The sequence below is a fragment of the Sminthopsis crassicaudata genome, chromosome 1 (assembly GCF_048593235.1).
Source record: "Sminthopsis crassicaudata isolate SCR6 chromosome 1, ASM4859323v1, whole genome shotgun sequence".
NCBI classification, from domain to species: domain Eukaryota; kingdom Metazoa; phylum Chordata; class Mammalia; order Dasyuromorphia; family Dasyuridae; genus Sminthopsis; species Sminthopsis crassicaudata.
Window position 1 is genome coordinate 12,674,356 of NC_133617.1, and position 27,685 is coordinate 12,702,040.

The window sequence follows — 27,685 nt, forward strand, 5'->3', positions numbered from 1 at the left end:
CTATTTATCTTCAAGTCTAGCTAAGAAAAAAAGGAAGACTAGCTTGATCCTATCAGAAAAGAGAAAGCCAGTGATATTTACACTGAGAATTCTCTTGCTTCCATAATTACATGCCTTACTTGGAGATTAATTAAGATGAAGCCTAAGAACCATGAACATTAAAGATCGAAGAGCATCTATACCTGGAACATTCTCTCCTTTGCAGTCTTGTTAGTAGTGTGGCAGAATCTGAGTCAGGAGTTCAAATCCAGACTCTGCTACTTACTAGCTATGACTTTCGCAAAATCACTTCATCTTTCAGGGGCCACTATTCTCATCTGTAATATATTGGGAATGTAGTCAATCATTTCTTAATATCTCTTTCAGCTCTAGACTTGGGCTTGAATTACACTAAATAGATCAGAAAATGTCAGAAGTCAGAGGGTCCTCAGAGATGGCAGATTCAGCCCTCATTAGAGGCATGCGAGGGGAAGGATATTTGCTCCCAGCCCCACAGTAAGTGGGAAAGAGGAAAGGAGCCCTTCTTGCGCCTCTCCTCTCAGTCCAGAGCTCCCTTGCTAAATTGCATTGCCTTTCCTTAAAAATGATCTCAAACAGGTCCCAATTTCCTGGACCATGTTGTAGCAGCTAACAAGAGCCAGACTCAAGACACTTGGCTTCTCATGACATCTCTACCTCCCGGCTTCCTTCAAATCTCAGCTAGAGGGTCACATGCTCAGGGCCTTTCCTCTGAAACTGCCCCATTCAACCCATCAACAGGATGTTTGCTTGCTGTCTGAGGGCAGGGAGGCTTTTCTGCCCTTTTCTGTATCCCAGGGCTTAGTCTAATACCTGGAACACAGCAGGCATTTAATAAATGCTTCCTGACTTGGCTTGTTCTACTATTAATTCCCCATTTAACTTTAGAGAAGTCATTTTACCTTTCTGCTCTTACATTCTAGAATTCTGTCCCCTGACTTCAAGAAATGAAATAAAATACCTATTTATTCCTCAAAATATGGCTAACACGACACTACAGATATAGCTTCCTGGAAGAGCTCCTTGTTTTTTCAAGCATACATCCTAGGCCTACAATACCTCTGAAGATCCTATGTGTCCCACGAGGTTTAACTCTAATGCTATCTTTTCCATGGAGCCTTTAACTACTCCTGCAAATAACGATGGCTTTGTCACCTTAACTCTGACCATACTGTAACTCTCCTAGAGTTATTCAGAACTTGTGGTGAAGTGCTCAGCATGTCCCAGGAACTGTGCTAAGTGCTGGGAAGACAAACACCATCAAGCACCACTATTGTCCCAGCCTCGAGCCTCTTCCATTCCAATGAGGGGGAGAGGGAGAAGGTATGCATAAGGTAGGTAGTTTGGAGCTGAAGTCAGGGAACGGAGGTGTCAGCTTGGTTGTGGCCACTGTATGGCAGAAGTTCACCTCTTAGAACCTGGGGGAGTATCTAGGGATGAAGTTCAAAGTTTCTTTAGGAGGAAATGACGCTGAAGTCGAGGCAACAGGAAGAACACTTACCCTAGTGGACATTCTATTTATTTGCATATATGTCTTTTGACTGTGAGACTATGAGATTCCTGAGTACGGAGGCAACTGGCACCTTATTTGTACACTGCTCAATCAGTGCACTTATGGGATGAATACAACTGAACTTGTTCAAGTTTTAGAAGATAGCAAAAGCATGCCATAAGAATGAATCAACTCAGGTAAGAGAGCTGTCATCTGCATATTTCCTCTTTTATTTCTTTGTAATAAAATATTCCTATTATGGATTAATTAATTCAGAGGCATAAGCAACAGCAAGCAAAACTTTTGCCCGTGACCACATTTTCACTACCTTCTTTCTTCACAGCATTTAATCAAGTCAGTACCAAGTAAAAGGCAAAACTGCAAAAACCTACACTCTGCATTAACAGGCATACCCAGTTTTTTTAAGGAATACCAAATAGATCCTCAAATAGTAAAGTCAGAATAGTTCAGTAAAGAACGCATGATATCCCATATCAAGCTCTGTCCATGATAGTAGTTGTAAGATTGGACAGTGTCGCCACTTTAAACCTGTTCCCTAATTTGTAAATGGAAATAATTGCCTTTCTTAACGGATTGTTAGGTGGGCCTTTAAAACACTAAATCTAAGTGACCTAAGTAATTTACATCTTTCCCACTTTAATTCCTATTTCTATTGCTGGCATGGTTTTATTTGCTGTTCTTTATAGCAGTCTATTTAAAATATATCCTGTCAGCTCTTCCTTTGGATGATTCCTTGTCTTCTCCCCAGGCTCTAAAGCTGTGGGTGATCCTCAATGCCTCAGGTCTAGAAGGCTGCTCAACAGCTTTCTCACTAGTCCTTTCTTGACTGAATTGATCTTGGCCTCAGTTTTCACTGTTTTCTTTGCTGATTCAACCCTATATTGCTAACTCTAATCCCTCACCTAAGTTCTACATATGAATATACAGTCATTTGTAAGACAAGAATGGTATAGTGTCCTAAAAAATACTGGTGAGTCAGAAAACTTGGGTTCCAGTCCCATTTCCAATTGTGTGACTCTTGCACAAGTCATTTCACTTTGAGGAGTTTCAATTTCCCTGTATGAACAAAAATATGAATTCACATTTACACAAGTCTCCCCCAAAGTCTTGGTCTTTGGGGATACCCAAAGTTCACAAATCATGAGATCGTATATTCAAAGCTAAAAGCCACCTTGAAGGTCTAGTCTCATCCCATCAGTCCACAAATGTGACTGAAGGTGACAGCCAGGTCCTCTGCCTCTAAAGTACTTTGTCTTCACTTCAGTCATTTTTCAATCATATCTAACTCCTCATGGGCTTTCTTGCCCAGATATTATTGCTATTTTCTTCTCTAATTCATTTTATTGATGAGGAAACTGAGATAAATAGAATTAAGTGACTTGCCCAGGGTCATATAGTTAGTGTCTGATGCCAGATTTTAACTTGGGAAGATAAGTCTATCTTATTCCACTTTCTTATTATCCACTGCAGCCATCAAAAAAGCACTTTGTTTACATGACCTCATTAGAAGCTCACAGCTCCCTTGGAGGGAACAGCCCTGGTATCTCATGCTTGTTATATAAGTAGGGAAACTAAAGATCAGGAGGATTAAATAAACTATCTATAAGCTATTTCCAGGATTTCATCCCTCTACCAACTCATCTATAAGGGTAAGGATTAATAGAATGAGGATAATAGTGAGGCAAAGGGGGTAAAGCATCAAAAATAGCCACAAGAATAAATCAATAGGAGAATTTGAGATACAATAGCTCTCTCTAGGGAGGCAGGCTTCCCAACTCCCCCAACACAGTACAAACCTGAAATTCACCAGACAGAATAATAATCAAGAACATCAATTATAAACTATCAGTGACTTCCTCTACCCCAAAAGTGTACAAGAGAAAAGAACAGTGTCTCCAAGAAATCTATGACTTTCAGCTCAACCAGGGAAGGGCCATAAACACACATCCTGTAAGACTCTCATTTGAAAGGTACCAAGAATGGAAGGATTCCTGAGAGTGTTCCAGGATGTTTTGGGAGCAGTAATGACCTATGGAGGCATGACAACAATCAGAAAGTTACAGTGGTTTGTGATAGCTCAGGCACGCAAAAGTCTTAAGCATTTTGAACTAAGAAGCCCTTAAAGGATCCCCAAAGAACAATACTCAGAATCTCAAAAATCCAAGGGGATTTAAGTCCTGAAGATCAAGAAGTATCCCAGGGTACCAAGGGCAAAACCAAGTCAAGAGGACCCACCTCATCCAAAAGTAGGGAAGAAGTGAAGCCTAATCTTGGCACAAAGTCCCAATTCAAGAACTAAGGTTGCAGTGATGAGGAAACCAAAGATGATCTTAATCTGTATAAAAACTGGCTGTAGATTTAGAGCTGCCCCCAAATCCAGTCTAGGAGATCTTAACTCTAAACTCCATAACTTCAAGGAGAAACTTAAAAGGGGGAGGGAAATACATTTTCTACAAGGACTATAGGAATATTGAAAAAAATGAAGAAGATAAAAATGTAGAGGTAAAAATTGGAAGAATATCAAATGAGAGATCATAAAAATTAGAATAAACTATAAATCAATGATTCCATGAGACAATAAATATTAGAATAAAATGAAAAAATATAAAACATTTGCTATAAATAATAACTAACCTCAAAACAAATCAAAGGAATATAATTTAGGAATCACTAGACTTCATGAAAACAATACTAAAAAGAATTCTGAAAACTATACTTCAATAATTCATAAAGGTAGACTAGATCTATTAGAATCAGAAAGCAGAGTGTAGAGTGTAGGTAGAAAGAACATAACCATCAACTCATAAAAGAAGCCATAAAAAGGGAAAGTATGAAGAATAACATCCAAAAACCTGAGCTCCTATATAAGAGAAAAAATACTGCAAATGCCCAGAAAGAAGCAACTCAAGTGCCAAGGAACCAGAGTTAGGATCACATAAGACTTGGTAGCTTCTACTAATAACAAGTGAGCTTGGAATACAGGAGTTCCACAGATTAAAGAGAAAAGGTTTACAATAAAAAAACAATTTACCCTACAAAATTTAATAGAATCCTAAAGTGAACCTTTTTTTGGGAATAGAGGACTTTCAAAAACTTGTAATAAATAGACCAGAGCTGAGTAGCATTTTGAAAAACAAACAAAAGAGTCCAAAGAAACCTAGAAAGTTATTTTTGAACAATTAGAAGAGGTTGTATGATGATGATGATGTGCTAACATTCTAATACTAAGAGATAGGTCTTCAAAATCTTAATATCTTCAAAGATGATTAAGGAAAGTGAATGAAAAAAAATTGGAGGACCCTGGGGTAGATTAGTTCTATTCTGAGGGTTGTGGAAAAGACAGCAAAAGGAATACAATGGAATGGAAAGGAGGAAGGAAGTAGAACTTAGTATTTCACGGAAGTGAAGTGTGTGATAAGAAGAGTATATAATATAGAAAAAGAGGTGGTGGAATGGGCATCAGATAAATATCACTCATGTGAGACAACAGAAGACATACATACATATATATTTTTTTTTTAAATTTTTTTTATTATATATATATATATTTTATAATATTATCCCTTGTATTCATTTTTCCAAATTACCTCCCCTCCCTTATTCCCTCCCCCCGACGACAGGCAATACCATACATTTTACATGTGTTACAATATAGTCTAAGTACAATACATGTGTGTGAATATCATTTTCTTGTTGCACAATAAACATTAGAATCCGAAGGTACATGCAACCTGGGCAGACAGATATTAGTGCTAACAATTTACATTCCCCTCCCAGTGTTTCTTCTCTGGGTGTATCTACCTCTGTCCATCATTGATCAACTGGAAGTGAGTTGGATCTTCTTTATGTTGAAGATTTCCACTTCCATCAGAATACATCCTCATACAGTATTGTTGTTGAAGTATACAGTGATCTTCTGGTTCTGCTCATTTCACTCAGCATCAGTTGATTTAAGTCTCTCCAACCCTCTCTGTATTCCTCCTGCTGGTCATTTCTTACTGAGCAATAATATTCCATAACTTTCATATACCACAATTTACCCAACCATTCTCCAACTGATGGACATCCATTCATCTTCCAGTTTCTAGCTACAACAAAAAGAGCTGCCACAAACATTTTGGCACATATATGTCTCTTTCCGCTCTTTAGTATTTCTTTGGGATATAATCCCAGTAGTAGCGCTGCTGGGTCAAAGGGTATGCACAGTTTGATAACTTTTTGGGCATAATTCCAGATTGCTCTCCAGAATGGCTGGATTCTTTCACAACTCCACCAGCAATGTATTAGTGTCCCAATTTCCCCACATCCCCTCCAACATTTGTCATTATTTGTTCCTGTCATCTTAGCCAATCTGACAGGTGCATACATACATATATTAACAATTTACTGTGGACACAGAATCTAAACCGAAGAAGAAAACAGAAAAAAATACAAGAGTGACTATTCTGGAAAAGGAGGATAAAGCGTCTAAACCAATGAATGAAAAAGAAATAAAAAGAGTCATATGTCAAGGACTAGAGGAAGGATTGTAGGATAAACTGCTAGAGGTAGGAAGAGGAATCCAAGAATGTATAATCTGAAGAAAAAGAGTACCTGAAGCTTTGCCTGAGTAGTAACAGGATGTTTTCTAAACACTGTCATGTCCATTGAAATTGGAGACCAAGAAGAAAAGAAGGGCAATATCAGTACTGTACAGTGTTCCCTGTTATCACGTTAAATAGGGAGTGAGGGATATAAATACTGTACCTTTTAAAAGACAGAGCAATCTAGTCTTACAGAAAAACTATTCTTGCCATATTACTGCCCCAAAGATGGAATAAGTTGTGCAGGATGACGCAAGGAGCATAAAAATGGCTTTGAATGAGAGCAAGGTTTTTGTTTTGTTTTGTTTTGTTCTTAACTTAGTTACTCTGTTGTTGACTTGTTTACAATGCCTGGATGTGCTTGTTTATACCTGTCCAGAAAAACAAATGGCACACTAAAGGAGCCCTTTCTTCAAAAATAAACAACCAAAAAACTCTTATAGAAAGCAATCCAGGTGTATCTTTAATCAGTACTGAAGTAAAATAAAAATACATAATATCCAAAAAAGAAGAAATATATAAAAGTTAACAACAATAAGGGGTAGAAGATTTTTTTAAACAATAGCTCTTTATTTTTCAAAATACACGCAAAAGACAATTTTCAATATTCACCCTGCAAAACCTTGTGTTTCAGTTTTTTTTCCTCTCCCTCCACATCTTCCCTCTCCCCTAGACAGCAAGCAATCAAATATGTTAAATATGTTCAATTCTTCTAAACATTTTCATGTTTATCATGCTGTACAAAAAAAAAAATCACATCAAAAAGGAAAAAAAATTAGAAAAGAAAAAAAGCAAACAAACAATAAAAAAGGTGAAAATGTGATCCACATTCAGTCAAGAGGCAGAAGAATAAAGAGAATAATATGGGAATGGCATCCAGCTGGAGCTACTTTTATTCCCTTTCCTTCCACTCTTACCCCACACCTTGGAACAAAGACTATGGCCAGGGAAACATTAATTGGACAATGTGGTAAAAAGATTAATACAGATTTGAGATCCAACTCTTGTTAAAACAGGTATCAAAGGGGAAACGAGTCAAAAAGTGAGCAAAAGGAAATTTAGGGGAAAAGTGAAATTCTCAAAAATATTATATGAAAACTCAGTTAAAAAACTTTGAGCACCAAGAGAAAAATCAACAGAGATTATGGTCGCCAGATTATCTGAGTTCAAACATTTATAAAGAAATATTGTTAAGATGAAGGAAAACAAACCAATATCTGGCAAGGCAAGTATTCTCTTTTTTAATTTAATTTTTTAAAAGCTTTTTTATTTCAAAACATACGCGTGGATAATTTTTCAACATTGACCCTTGCATAGCCTTGTATTTCAGATTTTCCTCTCCTTCCCCCCATCCTCTCTCCTAGATGGCAAGCAATACAATATATTATACATGTTGAAATATTTGTTAAAATATATATATATATATATATATATATATATATATATATATTAAATCCAATATGTGTAAATATATTTATACAATTCTCTTGCTGCACAAGAAAAAGCAGATCAAAAAGGAAAGTAAATGAGTAAGAAAATAAAAACAAAAACAAAAAGAGTGAGAATGTTATGTTGTGATTCACATTCAGTTCCCACAGTTCTCTCTCTGGTTTGTAGATGGTTGTAGATGATCACAAGATCATTGGAACTGGTATCAGTCCTCTCATTGTTGGAAAGAATCACGTTCATCAGAACTGATCATCCTATAATATTGATGTTAGGGCAAGGATTCTCAAGAGAGCATGAAACCACAGAAGGTTCCTGAATCATTCAAGAGGGAAATAGGAATTTGAAAGCAGAATTTGTAATCTATACAGCAGAAATAATCATTATAGAAATGGTGGGAAGCATCATCAAAGAAACAATAGTTGGAAGAAAAGAAACATAAACATCATTAAAAGAAAACACGATCGCTATATGAGCAAAATAATGATCTTGAATATAGGATAAGTTGAAACAATTTGAAGATTAGAGGTTTGCCAAAAGAACACAAGAAACTTAAATTTTATAATGCATGAAATAGATGAAAATTACCCACAATTTCTATTCTGATCATCAAAGACAAAAATGTCAATCAAAAGACTGCCTCCAAATAAAAACTCATTGTTGAAAACTCCAAGCTATATAGTGTTTAAAATGAACAATTCTAATGACAAAGAGCAAATTCTACCACAACCAGGGAAAAGAGCTTTAAATACAAAAAGGACATTTGAATAATATGAGACTAAACTGCACCCTCCATAAATACTAGAAGGGGATAGAATAATGTGTTCTGAAGAGCAAAGGACTTCAAGATACAATCCATAAAGATTTACCCTGAAAATATGAGTTTAACTATTAATAAGGAAAGATGAACATTAAATAAAATGCATTTGAAGGATTCTTATAAAGAAAACCTAACCTGAATAAACTGATCGCTTTGTGATCTCTGACAAAAGAAATATAAGAAAAAAACAATACAGTAACAAAATGAGGTATAGAATGGTAACAAATAATATTACCACAGAAAGAAAGAAAAAGTCACCTATAAGTAACTTTAGTTACTCTCAGAGATAATTAGATTTCTTTCCAAATTTTCCTTAGAGAAAAAGTGAAGGCAAAAGTCAAACAGAAATGGTAAAACAATTTTAAATAACCTTTTCCACAAGTGAATGAGTTGTGTGTGTGTGTGTGTGTGAGTGTGTGTGTGTGTGTGTGTGTGTGTGTAGGAAGAAGGAAAACTAAACTATAGAATAGGAATTTGCATAAAATGGAAAGAGGGAAGAAAGAAGATAGAGTAGAATATAGAATAGAATGAACTCTAATCAAGCCAATAGTTAACAAAAAAGAAAAAATAATTCCTGGAGCTTCTCTCAGGAAGAAGAGGCCCTTCAGGAGAATGAGAAAAGAAACAAAAGAAGGTATTAAAATAGACTGGATGTCTCACTGAAGAATGCCTCCATAGTAGAAGAGATATACTTTATAATGAGGTCATTACAGTAAATTTAAATCTACAGGAATTTAAACTTAGAGCAACTTACCTCAGGAGAAGGCAAAGCAGAGTTCATGGAGACATCTAACATTTTCTAGAAGTGGTGAAGCAAAAGTTTAAAAGGAATTTAAAATGTTTCATGAATGAAATGAGAACTTTTTTTGGGGGGAAAGTAAAAAAGAAATGAAGGCTACAAAAGAAAGAAGGGGAAAGGGAATTAATGGATTGGCAAGAGGTACAAATAACAAACATCTTGAAAATTAGAATGGGACAAGTAGAAGCCAATGACTCTGTGACAATAAGGAATACATAATATATATGTGTGTATATGTGATAGTATTGATAAGAGATAGGAAAGGGAGAACCCCATTTTGGTTGGCGCAAAGATTCCCATTACAGTGCAGTCCCCTGTAAATGAATTTACAGGCCCGAAAACCTAGATTTATTAAAAAAAAAAAAAAAGGTTTATTGTAGAAATTTGGAAGTAAAGTCAAAGGTAGAAAGATGCCAGTCCCAAAGGTGGGCGCTGGGCAGGCAGGAACCCTTACATGGCCAAAAGGATACCATGTTGGGGGAAAGAACTGCTGCAACGAGAGAGCTCCAGCATGGCACTTTTATACCTAAAAGGGGCTTGTGGGTGATGCCCCAAGTTCCTGGCAGGCTTTTCAGATAAGGAAGAAATTGCTTGTGGGGGGTTGGGGAAACCTGAGCAGATAGTAGGGGCTAAGAAAACCCAAGCCAGCTCAGAACCAATGGGGGCTGGGCCTGGATATTCAAAAGGGTGCTTTTTGACCAAGATTTGAGAATCAAAAGTCAGCCATGGGGGTTGGGAAATCAGAAAGAAAATCTTAAAGGACCTCAATCCCCATCAGTATGAAATAATTTTATAGCCCAAGACAACTTAGAAGATCAATGGGAAAGATCTGTTGCATTAGTGTTCTCACTAGGGTAAGAAGGGACCAGCACAGCTGCAGTCAATAAGGAACAGGCATTGGAAGCCTCTGAAGCTGCCGAAGCAGTAACACCTGCTGCTGCTGCTGCTTCCAGAGGTCTTAGTCCTCAGACAGTAAGAGGGAAGATTAGCTGGTCAGAAGGAGATTACAGGGGACTCTGCTAGAACTGAGGCAGGACTCTGCTGCTTTGCCTATACTCAAATCCAAGTCACAGTCCTAGGGTAAGGAAGAGCACTAGCACACTAAAACTTGCAGCCATTGGAAGCTAGCCCCTCCCTCACCATGCCAGGGCAGAAAAAAGTGCCTGTGGTCACTCACAGATCAGAGCACTGAAAAGGCCCAAAGAATAGTGAACACACCTCCCTTTTGATCACACCACCTTGAAAGAACTGAAAATGTACAGGTTCCTACAAGGACCTCTGAAAACTGCTACACAAAACCAGTGAAGCTTGGGATAGTGTTATCTCCCACTCTGGAAAAAAGAGTCTTACTGTAACAAAGAGTTAAAATCAAGTAATAGGCTGAGAAAATGAGGAAACAGAAAAGATTCTGACCAAACAGTGACTACAAAGATCAAAACACACACCCACAAGATTACAAAGTCAAAACTCCTATATCCAAAGCCTTCAAGAAAAATAAAATTTGATCTTAGGCCATGGAAAAGCTCAAAAAGAATTTTAAAGATCATAAGAGAAGTAGAAGAAAAATTGGGAAGAGAAATGAGAGTGATGCAAAAAGAAAGACAAAAAGCTAATGAGAACAATTCCTCAAAAAGCAAAATTAGCCAAATGGAAAAGAAGGTACAAAAGTTCAATGAAGAAAAATAATTCCTTAAAAATACAAGTCAGCAAATGGAAGCTAATAATTTCATGAAAAATCAAGAAACAATAAAAGAAAGCCAAAAGAATGAAAAAATAGAAGACATTGTGAAATATCTTATTGGAAAAGCAACTGACCTAGAAAATAGATCTAGGAGAGATAATTTAAACATTTTTAAATTACCTGAAAGTCATGATCAAAAAAAGAGCCCAGACATTATCTTTCAACAAATTGTAGAGGAAAACTATCCTGATATTCTAGAACCATTAGGTAAGATAGAAATTGAAAGAATCTACCCATCACTTCCTGAAAGAAATATCAAAATGAAAACTCCTAGAAATATTATAGCCAAGTTCCAGAACTCTCAGGTCAAGAAGAAAATACTGTGAGAATCCAGAAAGAAGCAATTCCAGTATGGTGGAGTCACAGTCAAGATAATATAAGATATCACAGCTTCCACATTAAATGATCAGAAGGTCTGGAATAAGACATTCCAGAAAGCAAAGGGGATAAAATTATAACCAAGAATTATGTACTCAGCAAAATTGAATATAATCCTTTGGGGACAGGGGGAGATAGAGACATTCAATGAAATAAAGGATTTTCAAGCATTCGTGATAATGATAAGCAGAACTGAATAGAAAAATTTCGCTCTCAAATACAAGAATCAAGAGAAGCATAAAAGGGAAAGGGAAATCATAAGGAACTTAATAAGGTTAATCTGTTTACATTCCTACATGGGATGATGATACTTGGAACTCATAAGCTCTTTCTCATTATTAGAGCAGTTAGGAGGAATATATATAAAGAGTATAGGTGTGAGTTGAATATGAAGGATTAATATCTAAAAATTAAAATTAAGGGGTATGAGAAGAATGTACTGGAAGAAAGGGAAAAGGAGAATTAGAATGGCATAAATTAACTGCCATAAAAGCAGCAAGAAAAAGTTTTTACAGTGGTGGAGAAGAGGGAAAGAGGAAGCAATGTGAGTAAACCTTACTCTCATCAGAATTGACTCAAAGAGGAAATAACTTACACACTAAAGTGGATATAGAAATCTATCATACCCTGCAGGAAAGTAGCCTCGAGGGGAAGGTAATAGGAGGTAGAGAAGATTGGGGTCAAAACTACTTTTGAGGAGGGACAGAGTGAAGAGAGAGAATAGAATAAATGGGAAGAAATATAGTTAGCAATAGTAATTACAAAAAAAATTTTGAAGCAAGTTTGTCTGATAAAGACTTCATTTTTCAAACATATGGGGAACTGAGGCAAATTCACAAAAATAAAAGCCATTCCCCAATTAATAATTGACCAAAAAATATAAATAGTTTTCTGATGAAGTAATCAAAGATATTTATATGAAAATGAAAAAATTCTCTAACTCACTATTGATTGGAGAAATGCACATTAAAACTATTATTATGAAGTATTCTTCATACCTGTTAGGTTGGCTAATAGGCCAGAAAAGGAAAATGACAAATATTGAGGGGAATGTGGGGAAAATGAGACATTAATTCATTATTGGTGGAACTTTGAACTGCTCCAAACATTTTGTGAAACAATTTAGAACTATGCCCAATGGCCTAGAAAATCATTCATCCTTTGACCCAGCAATACCACTACTAGATATATATCCCAAAAGAGATTTTTTTAAAAAGGCAAAGGATCCATATGTAATATTTATAGCAGCTCTTTTCTGGGGGCAAAGAAATAGAAATTGAGGGCATGCCCATCAACTGGGAAATGACTGAACAAATTGTGGTATGTGATGATGAAAGAACATTATTGTGCTGTAAAAAATGATGAGCAGCTAGATCATGATTGATAAGAGAAATGCAAGCTAAAATAACTCTGGGATACCACTTCACTCTTCTTAAACTCGTTAAGATAACAGGAAAAAAGAATGCTAAATGTAGGAGGGAATATGAGAAAACTGGGACACTAATGCTGAAATATTATTGTTTCTTTAAGAAATGATGAGCGGGCTGATTTCAGAAAAGCTTGGAAAGACTTACATGAACTGATGCTGAGGGAAATGAACAGAACCAAGAGACTATTATGCAAAGTAACAACAAGATTATGTGATGATTAACTGTTATGGACTTGACTGTTTTCAACAATGATGTTATTCAAAATAATTCCAATAGACTTATGATGGAAAATACCATCTACAGAAGGAGAGAACTATGGAGAATGGATCAAAAGCAGAGCATTTTCACTTTTTTCATTGTTGTTTTCTTAAAATTTCTTGTGTTGTTTTTTTCCTTCATTTTGATCTGATTTTTCTTGTGCACCAAGATGAATATGGGAGTATGCTTAGAAGAATTGCACATATTTAACCTATGTTTGATTGCTTGCCGTCTTGGGCAGGGAGGAAAAGAGAGAGCGAGAAACATTTATAACACAAGGTTCTGCAAAGGTAAATACTGAAAACTATTTTTGCATATATTTGGAAAAATACAATACTACTGAAAGAAAAAAAGAACATAAGCAAAAAAGAAAATAAATGATGAGCAGGAGACTCTCAGCAAAACCTAGAAAGACTTCCATGAGCTGTAAAGAAAAATGTAGTAAATACAAAATAACAGCAATATTGTAAGATGATCAGCCATGAATGACTTGGCTATTCTCAGCAATACAATGATCCAAGACAGCTCTGAAAAACTTATGGTGAAAAATGCTATCTATATCAGAGAAAGAAGTGATTGTGTCTATATACAAACTGAATCATACTTTTTTATTTTATTTGGGGGGGCGGTTTGCTTTCATTCACAACATGACTTTTATGGAAATGTTTTCCATGACTTCACATATGCCTTCTCAATATAGGGAGTGGGGAGGGAGGGAGGAAGAGAATCTGGAACTCAAAATTTTAAAAGCAACTGTTAAAAGTTATTTTACAATATGGGGAATAATAAAAATATTAAATAAAATGTCAAAATACTGAAAAATTAAGAAATGTAAAGTATTTTATAACAAAAACAAGTGACCCGAAAAAAAAAATTGAGGAGGAAATGATTAAGAATCATTAGAATGTTTTAACTCCCTAACTAGCAAAGACTTTAGAAATAATTTTTCAAAAACTTTTCTAAAAGTTAATTCATTATTGGTGGAACTGTGAACTGATCCAAACATTTTGTGAAGCAAGAGGGTAAAGTAGAAAGAGAAAGAAGTACAATTTATCTCTTGGAAGAAACCCCAAAATAAAAACTCCCAGGAATAGCATAGCCAAAATCCAGAGATTCCATGTCAAATAAAAAATACTTCAAACAACTAGAAAGATTTTTATACTGAAGAGCCACATGCATCACATATGATTTATCAATCATCAATATGTATATTTTTACCCAAAGAAAAAGATATGTATTTACAACTTGGAATAATTTACCCAGAAAGACTGAGCATAATGCTACTGGGGAAAAAATAAACCTTTAATGAAATAAAGAGACTTGCAAGCATTCCTGATGAACAGATCAGAAAGGTAGAGAAACTCTGAAGATTAAACAAAGGAATAAACATAAACAGGTAAATATGAATGAACAATCCTAAATGACTAAACAAGGAGAAACTATTTATGGGGAGATGTTACTTATGTCCCCTCTGAACCTAGTCATCATTAGAATTCATTGACGGAATCCAATTAGACAAGATCTGAGAGTGGTTTTGCTTTTGTCTTAATGATCAAAAACTGGAAGGGGTAGGGCACAAGGGAATATATGAGGTAGGGGGAAAGTATAGAAAGAAAAGCAAGGGAAAATTATCTCATAATGAGGTTGTATAAATAAATATCTATACAAGCAAAGAAAGGGGTAAGAGAGACTATCTGGTACTTCAACCTCATTCTCATCTAATTTGGTCAGAAAAATACATACACGGAGTTTTGGATAAATATATTTCATTAAACATGGAAATAGGAGATAAAGGGGGAAATGGGGAGGAAGCATTTGAGGGAAGGCAGATTGAATTAATTTAGAACTAATCCTTTTCTCAAAGAATATAAAAACATATGGATAACTCTTTTTGACGGGTACGAATTTTGGGAAATGAATGAATACACTATGGTGTTGAGGGGCCGTTAGGTGGCACCATATTGTACAAAGTGACAGGCCTAGAGGCATGAAGACTCATCTTCCTGAGTTCAAATCCAGCAACATATACTTATTAGCTGGATGGTCCTGGACAAGGCACTTAATCCTAATTGCCTCAGTTTCCCCCATCTGTAAAATAAACTGGAGAAGGGAAAACCCACTCTAAGACCTTTGCCAAGAAAACCCCAATAGGGTCACACAACTGAAAAAATGACAGAACATCATCAAGTATTGTGCTGAACTCCATCAGTCTGGTGACCAATCAGAATTTCAGAGAACAAATATGCTATTCAACTCCTGATAGAAAAATAAAGGACTCAGAATGAGAAACAAAACACTTTTTTTTGGAGGGGGACACAGTCAATGTGGAAATTTGTGTTGAATGACTATATGTGATTGTAATGGGTTTTGTTTTTCTGATGTTTTCAATTCATGGTGTTGGGGGGAGAGGGTTGGATGAGAGGTATGAGGTTGATCTTGGCTCCAAAACACAAATTAATTTTTTAAATTGAAAAAAAAATTGATAAAAGAAGATTGCCCTCCTCCTTCTGCAGAGGTGGGAGGTCCATGTGGTACTTTGCACATAGTTCGACATTGGCGACATAGAAAGGTACCTGGGTTGATCACTGGATGGAGTGGTAGGCCTAGAGTCGGGAGTTCAAAGCCTCAGATACTTATTAACTCATGAACCTGGGCTGTAGAATGCACAATCCGTGGAAATGCCAGAAATTAGACCAGATACTCTGGCTTTCACAGAGATCATGAAAAGCAAAAGAGAGAAAGACAAAAAGTCATCGGTGTTCTTCCAAAGTGAATAGGAAAAAGTGAGAATCTTTATTATCATTAACTCTTCCCTTAAATGCTTTCTAACCACAATGTTGCTAAGGAAACACAAATGAAGACAAGAGTAGATAAATCAGTCAGTGTATGATGGAATTATGTGAAAGCTGGGCTCAAGGAGAAATTTTAACATTCTCAGACAAACTGTTGCTCCTCCTATCCAGGCAGGTGGCTTATTGCCCCTGCAGATCCATCCCCTTGCATCTCAAGCATTTCTACTCCTATGCTTCCAGGCCTCCACCAGCCAATGAGCAAACTGAAGTGACGGATAATGCTAGGTCAGAATGACATGAATTACTGCAGAGTGAGTTCAGAATAAGCAGGCAAGTATCTGGGAAAGCACAGCTTGGAATATAGCAAGCTAAGCACAGGCTAGGCAGGTATGATTGATTACCTGGGAGGTCACAATGAGCAAGTCATTTAACCTCTGAGACCTCTCTCAGTTTTCTCACTTGTAAAATGGGGAATCATAATATGACTACTTATAATGGGCCAGAATTCTGGAGAAGTGTACTTGAAACAAAGATTCTTACAAGGTGTTAACTCAGTGGAATTGATAAGACAATGGTTATCTAGTTTAGCATGGGGATTAATAGTTCCCTAGTTCAGTATGACTGAATTAATCTTACAACAAATAATGGTTCCCCAGTGATAGAATGATTGGCTTATCCTCAGTATGATGAATGGATTTAATTGTAATAGAGTATTTATGAGGTCAGAGTCAGACCTAGAGAGAGACAGACTCTGAGAAGAGGGAGGACTGGAGGCTGGAGCTCAAGCCCTCAGACTCATAGAGGCATTGCATCTTCATCAGCCTCCTGGTGGCTGGCCTGTCCTCCTCCTTCCCCCAGTGAGACCAAGGGCCTCCAGAAGGCTAGCCCAGGCCCCAGGCAAGGAGACAATAAAGAACTTTGGACTTTATCCCTGGCTATTCTAGTGGTGATTACTCAACTGAAATGAAGGCTGGTCCAAAGGCCTCCAGAAACTAACCATAACATTACAACTACCTCTTAGGATTGTGAAGACCAAAAGAATATTTTTAAAGCATTTAGTAAACAATATTTTAAAGCACATACTTGGCATTTAACAAATGCTTGTTTCCTTCCTATCTATTGTGCAGTTTTGCTGGGGCTTTTTCTCTTTTAATTTTCCCTCTTATGTTTTTGTACTAAAAAAATACTAAATTATATAGAGCGGTTTCTCTGGCAGGGGAAGAAAGAATGGAATATTGGGGATATTTTTGGAAATGTGAAAAAAAGCAACCATTGTTAATAAATTCTGGTCATTATTTTGTATTTTGCTCATCTGAATATTAAACAGTTTGTCAAAGGCTTGCATAATGCTGAAAAAAATTTAGAGACAGAGTGGATAGGATGGAAAGCTACCACCTTGAATGTCAGAGTCAGGATTTAAAATGACTTTGACAGTGTTGGAGTTGAATCTTATCAAATGAAATTGATTGGGGATAAATGTAAAGTCTTGAATAGAGACCAAAAAAAAAAAAACCAGCTTCACAAATCCAGGAACTTGTCTGAAAAAGGGTATAAGTAGACTACAAGCTCCATATAAGTCAGCAGTATAACATGGCAACCAAACACCTAAGGAGCTCTCAGGCAATTATTTAAGACAATCTGAGCTCCTGGGATATATATATATACACACTGCCCACTCACATACCAAACACCACAATAATCCTCATTGAATCTGTATGCTTCTTTAAGGAAAAGGTTTATATATAAAAATTCATTTCTTTTTAATATTTTATTTGAATAATATTTTATTTTTCCAAATACATTCAAATATGGCTTTCACCATTCACTTTTGCAAAACCTTGTGTTCAAAAATTTTCTCTCTTTCCTTCCCCCTTCCCTCCCCAAGACAGCAAGCAATTTGATATAGGTTAAACATGTGTAATTCTTCTAAACATATTTCCATACTCATCATGCTGTGAAAAAAAAAGTCAAACCAAAAGACAAAAAATCCATGCAAACAAACAACAAAAAAATAAGGTGAAAATATTATATTTTGATCAATATTTAATCTCCACAGTCCCCTCTCGTCTCTGGATGTGAATGGCACTTTCCATAAAGATTCATTGCTTTAAGTAAACATTTATTAAGGGATTCTGATATGTAATAAGATGTGTCAAATGTAAATTGCAGATGGATAGAGAAGGTCTTTTAAAAATAACAAATATCTTGCTTTTTTCATTTGTTTTTGAAATAGCTGATATTTTCACGTGTATGTATAGACAAAGGTACCCCAAAAATCTTCCTGCAATTTAAAACTAAGCTTAAACAATGATTTTCCAGATTTTGGGGATGTATAGAAGCAGTTATGTTATGCAATGGGTAGTTTTAAGCTAAGTTTAAACTTAAAACTGCTCTAGATTTTTGAGACACTACATGTATGTCTATATAAATATCACATACATATATAACATGCATTCATATATTATTTATATATTGTATGTATATATTACGGGTATATGTACATCTAGCTAGCTAGATATCTATCTTTAAATCAGTTTTAAAATTACTGCAAAATATGCCTAGGACTTCATCTGTGTGGATACTCCTCCAATGGCTTAGGGCACTAGTGAGATTGAAAAATTTATTCTCAATGGACCAACCTGGTCCAGTCAACAAATACTTATTAATACCCACTATATCTTGGGCCCCATGCTGAGTGATAAAAGATGAACAATGGTCAATGATCTTTTGTGCTCGTAACTTTCCTGCATGCTTGTCAAGATCAATGAACTACTGTCTATAAGAAAATAATGGACCAACCTGGTAATGAGCTTCTCTCAGCTTAGATTAGTAGGTCCTAGGACAATAGATGAAATCCTTCTTTCATCCCTACCACCCTGAGGCACATCTTTGAAACCTTTCAGCTTGCTAATATTTGCAAGAGTTTGAAATATGCTGGAAAAGCCTTTGAAAACCCAGGGAGTATAGAAAAGGACTTTCAAAATAAACTTTTTGAAAGCCAATAGAAAAAAACTAAAAATCATTCAAACCCTGATAACAACCCCCCGGGCAGTGTGACAGTCAAGGTCCAGCCAAATAAGGAGGGAGCTCGTCTAAGGGCACAAAGTCTTCTACCATTAACTCTCTGGGGAAATGAGCAAATCGTTGTAGTTTCTCTGACTCAGTGTCCTCATCCATAAAATCAATCAATCAATATTTATTTCTATCCACTATGTCTTGTGTCCTATGCTGAGTGTTAAAAGAGGAACAATGGTCCTTTATGCTATTAACTTCCCTGCATGCTTGGATCAATGAACTACTGTAAGAAAGTAATAAAAATGAGTGATCTCATTAAAAACCTCCATAAACCTTTGGGAAGACACTCGGGGGTTCCAAGAATGGGACCGATCTAGAACAAGCTCTATTTTCCTTCTGGCCCCTGTGTCAGGAATCATGTGGTGCAGTGGGAAGAGCGCTGCCTGGAAACCCTATCTCTCTAAGTGCTAGGCCTCTCAATGAACTTCAGTTTCCTCTAAATCTTCTAAATCTGCTTCCAGCTCTGGCTCTTAGTGATTCTGGTTTAAGAGGACAACTGTGATTTCAATAGGATAAGAAACTCCCAATGAGCAGATTCTCTACACCAGGGGTTCTCAAACTTCGGCCCACGGAGAGATGCGGCCTGCTGAGATGGTTATGCAACCTGCTGGGTTATGGCAAATGGGCTGGGGGCGGAGACAGAGTGTGAGTTTTTGTTTTTACTATAGTCCAGCCCTCCAACAGTCTAAGGACAGTGAACTGGCCCCTATTTAAAAAGTCTGAGACCACTGCTCTACACCCATGTAGCCTGGCACCTGCTCTGTGACTTACTGTGAGACACAAAGGATGGAACGGACTGTTCAAGGATCATGTAAGCCAGGTTGTGGCACCAGAAGAACTTGGAGGCACGTGGAGGGATAGTACCCACACTCTGGAGAACATGTCTTTATCAAAATATGTGCTGTGCCCTGTGTTAGGCACTGGTAAAGGTTCCCTAGCTTTCTTTTCCCTAGCCTAGTTTAGGATATAACATGATTTTTTCCCAACTTCAATAGCATTTTATTTTTCAAAATACATGTAAAGAGAGTTTTCAGTATCTATTCCTGTAAGACTTTGTATTCTAAATTTTTCTCCCCTTCCTTATCCCCATCCAAGTTAGAAAGAAATCTGACATAGGTTAAACATGCACAATCCCACCATGTTTGTCAAGAAAAAATCAGACCAAAAAGGGGAAAAAACATAAGAAAGAAAAAAAATGTGAAAATATCATATTTGAACCACAGTCTGTCTCCATTGTTCTCTCTCTAGATGCAACTGGCATTTTCTATCCCAAATCTATTGAAATTGCCCTGAATCGTTTTTAAAAGAGCCAAGTCCTTCACAGTTGATCCTCCCATGATCTTGGACACAACATATATTTTGATAGACAGATGAAACAGCCTTTGTCTTCAAAAAGCTTATAATCTACTATGGAAACTTCAGCTTTTTAATACAGACATTGTTGAAAAGAGCCAAGTCCATCACAGTTGATCATCATGTAATCTTGTTGCTGCATACAATGATTTCTTGGTTCTACTCATTCATTTAGGATCAGTTCCTTTAAGTCTCCCCAGGCCTCTCTGAAATCATCCCTCTGATCGTTTCTTACAGAACAATAATATTCCATAACATTCATATACCGTAACTTATTCAGCCATTCCCCAACTGATGGGCATCCCCTCAGTTTCCATTTCCTTGCCACTACAAAAAGGGCTGCCACAAACATTTTTTCACATGTAGGTTTTCTGGATCAAAACTTAGCCCTTTGGGTATGTCAACATTCATAAAAAGATTTTGAACTCCAAATTTTTGTCCTTCCTTTCCCTCCCCATACTCCAGGGAAGGAAGCAGTCTCATTGATACAGGTTATACATGTGTAGAGATAAATATATTTTAAGAGTTCTATACACAGAAGAATGTAGTATGTAAATTGATATTTTAACAACTTGATTATTATATTTTAATAAAAGTTTCCATTAGAATCATATGTATTTTATTCATACTTTTAAAATATTCTTTTAAGAAAGGACTCATAGGCTTCAGGCTGCCAAATTAGTCACTTACAGACAATTCTAAAAACCCCCAAATCAAGAGTTTGACAATTATTTCAACATGATTCAGCACAGTGATGTAGCAGTCCAAAAGCAGCTACTGCTGTCTTGGTCAGCATAGAAAGAGGCAAAACTACCAAGAATAGAGAGGTGATGGTCCTTCTGGGTTCTGTCCTGTCAGAACCTATCTGAAGCATAGTGTGCTGCTTGGTTCTTCCCAGCATGAGTACTGATAAACTGTAGAATTTCTACAAGAGGAATTCTGGGAGATGGCTATGAGAATTCTGGGAGATGACTATGAACCACTACAGAGAATTCCCAATCCCTCTAATTTTGTCCACCTGCACTTTGGATTTCCTTCACAGGCTAATTATATACTATTTCAAAGTCCAATTCTTTTTGTACAACAAAACAACTGTTTGGACATGTATACATATATTGTATTTAATTTATACTTTAACACATTGAACATGTGTTGGTTAACCTGCCATCTGGGGGAGGGGGGAAGGAGGGGAAAATTAGAATAAAAGGTTTGGCAATTTTCAATGTTGTAAAATTACTCATCCATATATCTGGTAAATAAAAACTATTAAAAAAAAAGAATTTCTACAAAAGGGTAAGTGGGCCAAGAGTTCTCATCATATGCATGGTTGAAGGAACTGGGATGGTTTGGTGGAGACAGGTGGGTGCCATGATAGTTATGCTCAAACATCTGAAGGGCTGTTATATGGAAGAAGGATTAGATTTCTCCCATTGGGCCCCACAGGATAAACAACACCACATACTGACAGGTGGACGCTGCAGGAGAGCAAGTTAGGCTTAATATAGGCAAAAAATTCCTCCCTCCCCCAAAAAAACCTTCCAACAAGCCAAGCTGCCCCAAAGTGAAATGGACTTCTTAAAAAGCAGACCACCCTGGATATCTTCAGACAAAAAGTAGATCACTGGTCAAGTATATGTGATCAAAGGAATTTTTTTCAAGGGGCAGATAACCTGAACTAGATACCTCTTGGGTTTCAGTTCTCAAAGTCAGAAATTCTTACTCTCAAATCTTCAAGGACACCCTACTGTTTCTAGGGGAGAAAATACAAACTCTTTCACTTGGCATTGAAAGTACACACAGCCTAGCACTAACCCATTTTTCAACACTTATTTCATATTCCTCTTTTCGCAGTCTATATCCTAGTCACACTAGATTACTAGGTGTTAGGATTACTAAGTGAGAACTGAGGTTGTCTGGACAGTGACAAGGAGAGATCCAGAAAACCTGAATTCCTAACAACTAGGGAAAATCCTGAACCCAGCCTTCCATCTATCAATTCTATTCCTTTGCACTCTGGACCTCCTCCTCTCAACATCTTTTTTTTTCTTCAAGGCACAGTTCTGGGGCTATGTCCTCCCTGAAGATTTATTCAGTGCCCTCAATTAATGATGCAATCTCTTCCAATTACTTTGTACTGACTTTGCACCCATGTCCTACCCCCTTCAATAGATACCAAATAAAATGAGTTGAGTAGAGGGATTATTTTGTTTTTGTCTGTTTCTGAAGTGGCTGGAATTTCATGAAAATGTATCAAGATGATTCCCCCAAATGAAAATCCTAATCCTGCATAGTGCCAGGGAAAAGGTGCTTGATTTAGTGACAGAAGAGGTCACACTGTCATAGATTCAGGGATAAAAGGGATCTGGGAGATCATAATTTCTTACTTCATTTTACAGCTAAAGAAACTAATTTTAGCTGAGCTTGATGGAAGACAGGGAAAATCAGAGGTGAAGAGAGGAGGAGGAGAATTCTGGGTATGGAGAACATTCTTACTAAGGAGTCCATCCCAGAAGATGAAATAGGTGGTCAGTCTGAGCACTCAGGCACATTATTGCTTCAAGGGAGACTTGCAAGAGACAATAGATGAACGAGTTAGAGGTAGGCAAGAAACTAGCATCACCGGGATTAGATACAAACTCCTTACTCTTAACCAACTGACTCCAAGCCACTTTTCCAGCTCTATTTATGTCCAACCACAATGGCCTTTCTGCTGCTCCTCACATCCAGACTCTCCCTGTCACCGTATTGATGGTTCTCCATGCCTGAAAGGCACTCTTTCATTATTTTCTTTTCTTTTTTTCTTTTTCTTTTTCTGAGGCTGGGGTTAAGTGACTTGCCCAGGGTCACACAACTAGGAAGCGTTAAGTGTCTGAGACCAGATTTGAACTCGGGTCCTCCTGAATTCAAGGCTGGCGCTCTATCCACTGTGCCACCTAGCTGCCCCTCTTTCATTATTTTCAATCTTTATTCCCAAAGCCTGGCTGCTTCCCCCTCACTAGGAAGTCTTTCCTGACCCCATCCTCATTCCTCTCCCCCAAAAGCTCCCCTTGTCTTGAAAGAAAGACATGCATATTAGGAGAATTCCTTTCTCTCCGAGATATGCCATGTAGCCTGTATGCCAAGTCAACTTAGGCAGGGTGGGACTCAGGGAAGTAAAAAGGGGCGTGGCCCTGAGATGGGAGATTGTACTTTAAAGGAGTCATAGGAACTTTATAGGTTCCTTGAAGTGGCAAGGGGTATGTATGTCAGGTGCACTACCTCAAAAATTAGGCACAGCAAATTGAAAAAAAACTTTTGTGGAACTCAGACCCTTGTGGTTCCCTTTGCATCAAACACTGGGTTATTCTTGGTTGATCCTCTTTGACTTTGTTTTTTATGTCCTCTTGCTAGATCTTCTCCAGAGCCAGATGAGCCTCCACCTGTGGCAAGACACAGGTAATCTGGGAGTAGAGGAAGCATAAATTGACAGCTCTGAGCGGAACGCGATCTCTTGCTTCCTGCTGCCCCTACAAGAGGATATGGCTGAATAAGGACAGACTGTTGGCACCTCCTGATCAGCTCATCTCCATGTAATCAGGGTAGGCTCCAAGACTGGAATGTGTGGCCCTGGCAAAGCCTGCTCCATTGAGGGAGAAATGTGATCAGACAGTCTGGCACACATGCAGACTTACACATGGCAGCGGGATGTCTGTTCTGTGAATAAGTCATCACTTCCTCAGGAATTAAGCTTCTTACATCCCAGGCAACTTGGAAACAGAATCAACATCCCCAGTCCTAGTCTCCTGAACCAAGAAGTCTCAGTGAAGATTTCCCTGCCTTTTAAGGGAAAAACTAGCCCAGTCTGGAGAATGCAGGATCTTCTAGTAGATCATGTTCTACAGCATTGAAGTCCACCTTATTATCTTAGAATGATGCCAAAGACTCTGGTACCACAAAGCCTATCTGGTTTGCTGGACATGAGATGTCTAGGCCCTAATGACTGGAGAATCCACGGGAACAAAGACTAAATGACTGGATAAGGTCATAGCAGGAAGCTGGGGAAGAATCTCAGCAAGTAGACTCCAAACGTCACAGAAGTCTGACAAGGGTAATAAATGAACGGTTCCAGTAGACAGGCAGAGCACAATACCAGAAGAACTTGGGGACAAGCAGAAGTTTCTCAGCAGGTAGCCACAGACACTGGATTTCAGTGGGTTTTCATAATCCAATAGGAAATATCTGCCATGATTTACAAATGGCCACTTCCTTGCAGAAGAATAGAGATAGTCATGCTGGATGATGTACAGTGATTGCTAATCAAGCTAATAACCAAGCTAATTTAGAGTTTGAGAATATAATCCAACCAAAAAACCAAAATAAGACAGGTGCACTACCTCAAAAATTAGGCACAGCAAATTGAAAAAACCTTTGTGGAACTCAGACCCTTGTGGCTCCCATTGCATCAAACACCGGGTTATTCTTGGTTGATCCTCTTTGACTTTGTTTTTTAATCTTCATACCAAATATATTTCCAATTTGGGCACTGATTTTTCACTTGGGATCCTTTACTAAATATTCTCTATCCCTGGCCAACAATTCTGGCCCATTTAATTGATCAATTAATTCACCAATGGGCATTTATCTGCTCTGTGTGTGTGTGCGTGTGTACGTGTGCATATGTACCTTTGCTGAATGCCTTTCCATGAAATACTTAAGCAAGCTTACTTTTGAGCAAATGTTAGATGTTCTATCAGTCTCATTTCAATTCAATTCTAAGCCTAAATAATTGAATCAGCCAGAGTCAGAATTGATATGTAATATATAAAATTATCACGCATAGACAAGGAGTTCCCTTAGAGCCCTTCATTGCAATATAAACAAATTCTGTATTAAGGAGTTTACTACAATATTATCTATGTAAGATTACCGTATAATCTTATTGTATGTATTCTCTTACATTTCTATTAAAATAGTTCAATGTGGCATGAGTTAGGATTATGTTTGAATACAGATAATTATTACCTGTATGACACTGTCAAGTAATGCTCACCTAAATTTTCTCATTTATAAAATAGGAATAATAATAACACCTACCCTACAGAGCTGTTGTGAGGGTCAAATATAAGATCATCTATGTAGTGACACATAGCATCATGTTACTTAATACTTGATAAGGTCTTCTGATAGTTTAGGTATTTTATATTTTTGAAAATATTCCTCTATTTCTTTTGTATTCTTACTATCGTTAGCATATAACTGTATAATATGTTCCAATTATTTTTATTCCTTCTGTTTACCATGATTTCATCTTGTTCATTTGATATTTTGATATAATTTTCAGCTCTCTTATTTTTAATCAGATTTGCTGAGGATTTATCAATTTCATTTGTCTTTAAAGAACAAACTTTTGGCTTTATTTATTATGGATCTTCTGTTTCTAATTTATTTCCCCTCTAGTTTTTACATATCTTCTCTTTTGTGCTTATGTTAGATAAATTTGTTGATTTTCTAATTTTTCAATGAATATTCAGTTCATAACTCCTCTCTTTTTTTAATTTGTTAATGTATGATTGTGTGGACAATGTATTAAATATGCAGCTAGATGGCTCAGTGGATAGAGCTCCAGGACTAGAATCAGGAAGACCTGAGTTCAAATATGGCCTCAAACACTTAACTGGGCAATCACTTAACTATTTGCCAATGTTTCCTTATATGTAAAAATGTGATGAAGAAGAATATGGCAAACCACTCCAGTATCATTGCTAAGACGACCCACATGGGGAAATGAAAAGTCAGATATAACTGAATAAAGTCCACAAAATGATTGTGAAGAGATGATTTTCCCTGATGACTGCTTTAGCTGTGTCTATCTCAGAAATTCTGATGGTTGTTTGATCCTCATCATTTTCTTCTACACAATTACTACTTGTTTCTATGATTTAATCTTCGACACACTCACTATTTAAGAGCTCATGGTTCAGTCTCCTTTTGAGTCTGTATTTTTGTTCTGAGGTCTCTGAACTAGCTTCTATATTCATTGCACTCTGGTGTGTAAAGTATCATTAATTATTTCTACATTTGTTTGCAATTTCTCTCTGTCCTAGTATACAATCAGAGTATGTTTTTTTTTAAAGTTCCATATGGTTTTGAGAATATGTATATTCTCTTGCTGTCCCATTTAGAAGATACCTCAGTCTTTTAATTCTGGTTTTTTCTAACAATTTCTTCAGTTCCATATTTTTCGTTTTATCTTTCTGTTAGGCTTTTCCAAAACTGATTGAAAATAATTAAATCCCCCATCAATACTTTGTTACTATCTATGTCTTCCTGAAGCTCAGCTGTTTCCTTTATGGATTTGGATGCTAAGGCATTTTGGAGTGCATATGTTTATTATTAATATTAGCTTATTGTTTATGGTTCCTTTCAACTTAACATAATTTCCTTGTTTATATCTTTTTATTTTTTGAAATTTTGTTTTTGCTTTGATAGCATGATGCCAACTTCTACTTTTTTGGATTTACCTGATGCACAGCAAATTTTTTCCCATTTTCCAAAAAAATTTTTTGTGTATGTCTTTATTTTTTAAATGTATTTCTTGTAAGTAATAGATGGTATGTAAGTAATATGTGTTATTTACAATCCTATAAAAATGTAGGATTTTGTTTCCTAATCCAATCTGAAACAAAATTTTTCGTTTTATTGGGATGGATTATTTAATCCATTCACATTTAAAGTTATAAGAATTTTGCTCTATTTGTAGCTAAAATTTTTTTCAAGTTAAGATTTTCCCCTTTTCCACCATAAATTAGTATTATATTCCTTCAATTATTTTACTTTAGTCTTTTAAAAAAGATATGTTTCACACCTGTCAGATTGGCTAGAATGACAGGGAAAGATAATGTGGAATGTTGAAAGGGATGTGGGAAAACTGGGACACTGATACATTATTGGAGGAATTGTGAATACATCCAGCCATTATGGAGAACTATTTGAAACTATGCTCAAAAAGTTATCAAACTGTGCACACCCTTTGATCCAGCAGCGTTATTACTGGGCTTATATCCCAAAGAGATTTTTAAAAAGAGAAAGGGACCTATATGTGCAGGAATGTTTGTGGCAGCCCTCTTTGCAGTGGCCAGAAACTGGAAACTGAGTGGATGCCTATCAATTGGAGATTGGCTGAATAAATTGTGATATATGAATATTATGGAATATTATTGTTCTGTAAGAAATGACCAGCAGAATAATTTCAGAAAGGCCTGGAGAGACTGACAGGAACTGATGCTGAGTGAAATGAGCAAGACCAGGAGATCACCCAACAACAATACTATATGATGATCAATTCTGACAGACATGGCCCTCTTCAACAATAAGATGAACCAAATCAATTCCAATAGAGCAGTAATAAATTGGGCCAGCTGTACCCAGCGAAAGAACTCTGGGAGATGACTATGAACCACTACATAGAATTCCCAATCCCTCTATTTTTGTTCACCTGTA

The 27,685-nt window shown here is 36.8% G+C and overlaps 1 protein-coding gene across 9 annotated transcripts in view; it reads right to left on the bottom strand.

Moving 5' to 3' along the window:
* Positions 1-27,685, bottom strand: part of OSBP2 (oxysterol binding protein 2) — a 249,736-nt gene that overhangs the window by 117,829 nt on the left and 104,222 nt on the right. The gene's annotated exons all lie outside the window — the stretch shown is intronic.